The sequence below is a fragment of the Lipotes vexillifer genome, unplaced genomic scaffold (assembly GCF_000442215.2).
Source record: "Lipotes vexillifer unplaced genomic scaffold, Lipotes_vexillifer_v1.1 scaffold215, whole genome shotgun sequence".
Lineage (NCBI taxonomy): Eukaryota > Metazoa > Chordata > Mammalia > Artiodactyla > Lipotidae > Lipotes > Lipotes vexillifer.
Window position 1 is genome coordinate 308,038 of NW_006776544.1, and position 5,796 is coordinate 313,833.

Genomic DNA, 5,796 nt, shown 5'->3' on the forward strand with positions numbered 1-5,796 from the left:
CCCCTGCATCGGCAGGCGGACTCTCAACCACTGCGCCACCAGGGAAGCCCCCCATACTGTTTTTTATATTAAGACCCTGTATTTTATATTAATACCCACATAGAATTGATCACAATACTAGTTTTACAGTTATTTTTGAGACCACTTCCACTAGTAGGATGTAAGCTCTGGAAACATTGAGACCATGACTTTCCTGTTCATAATTTTATCTCCAATGCCTACCTAGCCCAATATATGACACATAGTAGGTGTCCAAAACTACGTGGTGAGTGAATAGATGACTGAACGAAAGAATGAATAGAATTCTGAGCTGAAACTTCTCTTTTGCGATATCATTACTCTGTCTTCACTGCAAGAAAAGAGAGGACTGGCAAGGATTTAGGGAAGCTGGTGTGTCTTTGAATTTGGAGGCACCAAGGAGCACACCTGTAAACCAAAAAGGGAAAATCAAGTTTATTCATTGTTAATTAATGAGACTTGGGATTGAATGATAAAAATCTAATGATGTTAATTTTGGTTCTGAATGCTGGCTGCCGGTCTCTGAAGACAAGGTAAAACGGTAAGTAATAGGACACTGCAGCTTAATCCCACAATTAGGAAGCAGCTATCACCCCCAGGGACAACTCTAGTTACTGACTGATTTCCCTTACACACTGTAATTACATTCAGTACCACCTTAGGCTCCCTAAATGTCCTGGATACCCCCATTATAGGTGGACCTTCCTTTACACAAGCCCTGTGTATTAACAATCCATATCGGTACAAAGGATAAATTATGGAGAAATTCTTTCATGTCACAGAAGCATTCCTAACAGGAGTCCTTTGAATAGCCAGTTCTCTGAGTGGATTTAAAATAGGACTTCATTTACAAAAATATGACTTAACTGTAATCTTTTAGGGACACATTGTCATTACCCCAAGCAAAGCAGCAAAGATGGCTTTTACTCCCTGGCCTCAGATTGAGCCTTCAGCCTAGAACACCAACTGAACCAAGCAGCTAACTGTGGCCTCACACTTACCCCTAATTTAGGCCACAGCACAGATTAATTGTTAATCCTATCACACAGCTCAGGCGCTAAGACCAGACAACCATTTCACAAATTTGGGTCTTTGAGCTGGGGGGGTGGGGGTGTGCTTGCGGAGATGGAGGAACTGCATCCATGACTCACTGTTAACCCATCCCCGCTGCTGGAAAAAAAAAATAACTCTAAATGCACATCCTACTGCTTGTGAGTCAGGAATGTCATTTTCATTTATGAAGGATGGAATATAATTTTTCTCTAACATTTCAAGTGAATAATTTTACATACATTTTCCCCTCAATTTCCATAGGAATTTGATGCCATGGAAGCAATCAGCTCCATGTCCCCAGAGTCGGGCAGAAACTCTTATTTTTCTTACACATACTTTAAGATCAGTAGTTCTGAATTCCCCTCCTCCTTCCAATTACGTTCCTGGTGAAACCCACCCTGACCTAGGGGTTCGGGGGGAGATAGGGTGGTGTGAATTCTAATGCTATTTTATCATTTTGGACTCATATTTCCATTGAGTCCTAAAAGCTGAGTTTCAGAAGTTCAGAGAAGCTTCCGCGCCATGTCCCCATTAAGAAGTGTTTGCCTCCCACTGTGAGCGGGCTTACCGGGTGGCGCAGTGGTTGAGAGTCCGCTTGCCGATGCGGGGAACGCTGGTTCATGCCCCGGTCCGGGAAGATCCCACGTGACGCCCAGCGTCTGGGCCCGTGAGCCATGGCCACTGAGCCTGCGCGTCCGAAGCCTGTGCCCCGCAGCGGGAGAGGCCACAACAGTGAGAGGCCCGCATACCGCAAAATAAAAAAAAAAGAGGTGTTTTCCTCCCACTGTGAGAATCCCAAAGATAGATTCATCACAGGTTATGTCAAAAAAAGAGTGGAAAACAGCAAAGGAGACACCCTCTCTGTTAACTCTCCAAGGCATAGCTTCTGATTTCACTATAACTATTAGGTAAATACACCTAGTAGAACAAAACAGAAAATTTATTCCAGAGGAGAAAAGACAGGGTCTTTGGGTTTTATAATATATGGCATATCTGGTACTGTTGCCCCCCTCCAGTAGCATGGCTCCTTTTCTAACTGGCTATATTTCTCTCCTTTCCTCAGGTCTAATGCATGAATGTCACAGATATGAGTAATCTGACCATTCTCAATGAATTTCTCCTCCTGGGATTTGGGAGTCTCCATGGGTTACAGTTTTTTCTTTTGCGGATATTTCTGGGAATCTATGTAGTGACCTTGCTGGGGAACATTCTTATCCTTATAGTCATTTCCCTTGATTGCAGCATCCAAACCCCCATGTACTTCTTTCTGTCCAATTTCTCCTTTGACATCTACCTCCATTGCCCCTAAGATGCTGTAGACCCTTCTCTCAGGTCCCCAGGTGATTTCTTTTGTAGGATGTGTGGTCCAGTTTTACTTCTTCGGTTCCATGGCAGTAGTTGAGCACTTTCTTCTGGCAGCCATGTCTTATGACCGCTACTTTGCTATCTGCAGCCCCCTCCAGTACCCATCCCTCATGAACCTCCACACATGTATCCTGCTTGCAGGTGGGTCTTGGCTGGGTGAGTTCCTAACTCCTGTAGTCACTGTTACCATGACTTTCCAGCTGCCCTTCTGTCCAGCCTATAAGTCTGACCATTTCTTCTGTGACCTGACCCCTATGCTGTAGCTGGTGTGTTCTGATACTGAGACAGTGGAGGAAACCACTTTCCTACTGGCCTCCTTTGTCACTAGGGTGCCCTTCCTACTCACTGTAGCCTCGTATATCCACATTGTTGCTGCTGTCCTCAGGATTCCATCAGCTGCAGGAAAGCAATGGGTCTTCTCCACCTGCTCTTCCCACCTCATAGTGGTCACTCTGTACTATGGAACACTAGGAACAGTGTATGCCATTCCCACAGCAACCCAGGTGTTGCACTGAACAAGATCTTCCCCCTGTTCTGTACTGTGGTCACTCCCATGGTCAACCCCACCGTGTATAGCTTGAGAAACAAGGATGTTAAAAAGGCAGTGAGGAGGCTTATGAGTCAGTGGGTATATGCTAAAAGGTCCTAATGGCCCTCACCATCCACAGGGAGTCTTTTTTCTCAGAGCAGCCTGGGCTTCTGTGAAGGAAGCCAAGCACTAGGCTTTGTACTTGGGGGCTCAGACCACTGCTGCTCCCTCCTTCCAGAGAAATAGCCAACAGAGCAGGGACCACCCCTGAGGTCCTATAGCCTAAAGCCCTTGGGAATACCAGGTTAATCCTTGCGTGGTAAAATTAAGTTTGCCAGACAAGTGACTCCCTCGGGCTATTCTACCAAGGCTTTTAGGCAAAAATTCTAAAGATCCAAATTTGTTTGACACAAAAGTCTATCTCTCTGTCTTTGTCTCTTTCTCTGTCTCTCTCTTTCTGTATGTGTGGTATAGAAATACCTGTTGGTGTTAAGGCTTTTGGTTTCATTATGCGCACGTGCCCAATATGCCCATGTGTACATACACACACACACCCCTACATACACGTGTAGTCACCATACCCTTCCCATACAAACTTAGGTGCCCTTCACTGTGCCTCTCCTCAGGGTTCATGCACATTCACCTCACCTTCTGTGGTTTCTTAGGTCATCTGTCTCTCCACTGATCAGAACAATCTCTAAAATCCTAGAGAAGCTATTGACTGTTCTACTCACTTGAAAAGGTAGTTAATCAAGACCCTTGAAGACTGGAATAACATCATCCTTATTACTCTTAATGTCCCCTAGCATGGTGCTCTGCACAGATGCAAAATAATTATTTGTTGATTGAATGAATCAATGACTTACCAAAGCAATGGAGGTTTGGTGGATGAAGAGAGTAAAATAAGTCACTTTTTTTCTGCCTACACTGGCCTCTCCTCCTATTTCCTCCTCGTGGTCATAGACACCCCCATCTCCCTCCACAGGCAGCTCTCACTGAGCGCCACAACCTTGCTCCTTGCCATGTCGCCTCATCCACCTTCCCCACGGTGGCAGATGTATCTTCCTAAAACCCCAAACTGACCCGATTATTTCCCTGTTTATCACTCTCCGTGGTTCTCCAGTGCCACTGGGATGGAATCAGAGATCCTCAGCCTGACTTGTGGCCACCTCTTGACCTCACCCCTCACCAATCTCCTCCCCCTTTGTGCTCTAGCCACACCAAACTTCTCAACTAGAGTTGGAAACTCCTTAAAGGGAAGATCATATGCTCACCATGTCTCTTCCACAGTAACTAGATCCAGAGTGGGACAAAAAGTAATTGCTCAAATAAGACGTCTTCAATCGAACTGTAATGGGACTCTCACCTTCCTTTCCTCTTTGTTTCCATTTATTGGCTTCTGGCCTATGAAGCAGCTTTGGCAATGAGGAAAAGGTAATCTGGACTGACTGTCAGTGACGTGTGTGTGTGTGTGTGTGTGTGTGTGTGTGCGCACGCGCGTGTGTGTTTTACCTCATTTCACCTGCCTACCCTCCAGGTGGGCACCACCAGGAGCACAGATAGACTCCCTCCCCCCAAAAAACCTCCTCCTACAATATGAGTCAAAGAATGCCAAGCAGTTTGGGAAACACTTTCCCAGCTGGTTCTTCCTACTCCCTTCCTGATCACCCACAGAGTTCCCTCTTGTATAGGGTCTAATTGTCTCTAATCTAGCTTTAACTTCTCGTAATTACCCTCAATTAGGAAATAGAGCCTGCAGAACACACTCCTTGTGGTTAAGACATGAATCCAGTGCAGAAGTGTAATTACTTTTCAGCCTCTCAGGGGTCTGCCTAGCCTTCTGTGCAGATGCACAGAGTGGAAATGCTTCATCTGCTCTATGCATACATGTTTTTTTTTTCTTGAACCCAGGTTTTTGAAATAGGTTGAGGGTTTCGTTTAGTGCATTGGCCATTGGGAATTTGTTCTTAATTTACTGGTTATAGGTCAACTGAGCTGAGAAACCTTCAACTACTTCCCATTGCCCTTAATAAAGTCCAAATGCCCCATGGAAGTAACCAACATTATCTGTCAACAACCAAGGACACCTGTAGCCCATCTAGAGCCTGGTCATGGCCAAAAAACGATATACCACTTGTCTCAATCTCCAGTCTCATCTTTTGTTGCTTGTTTGCTCTCTGAACTCCTTTCCTTCCTGGATGTCTTTAAGTTCTTCAAACCTGTTTGCCTCCTCATAACTTTCACACATGCTGTTCTTTCTCCCCTTCCTTACTCCACTTTTCACCTGGCTCATTCTTTGGGTTCCACCCAGTCTCTTAATCATATGCTCTTAGAGCACCCTAGCTTTTTCACTTTTTCATTATAAATTTCTCACAACTGCATTTGAATATTCTGCATGATATAATATAGATACAGATATATATCCTCTACCTGGATTATAAACTTCACAAAGGCAGGATCTGTGTCTGTTTTGTTTGAACACTACATCCCTAGTACCCACAGAGCTTAACAAGGAATAATTGTTCAATAAATACTTGTTAATAAAAGAATACAAAAGAGCCATCTAAAGTTACTTCATTTATTTGATAAAGCATTATGTTGCTTTCACTCAAGATACAGTTATTTAATCTTTTTGTGGCCCAATTAGTTTCACTCTGTTCCCAAGACCACAGTGTACCTCCCTATTCCCTGCCAATCATCACACAAATGTGTATAATTCTGCTGAGGGAACTGGAGGAAGGTGTATGGCTCAGGACAGCTCATCCCTACTGGTGAGAAATATGTCAAAGTGCATGTCCTGCTCACAGTGGTAGTACAGCTTCCCTGCTGAA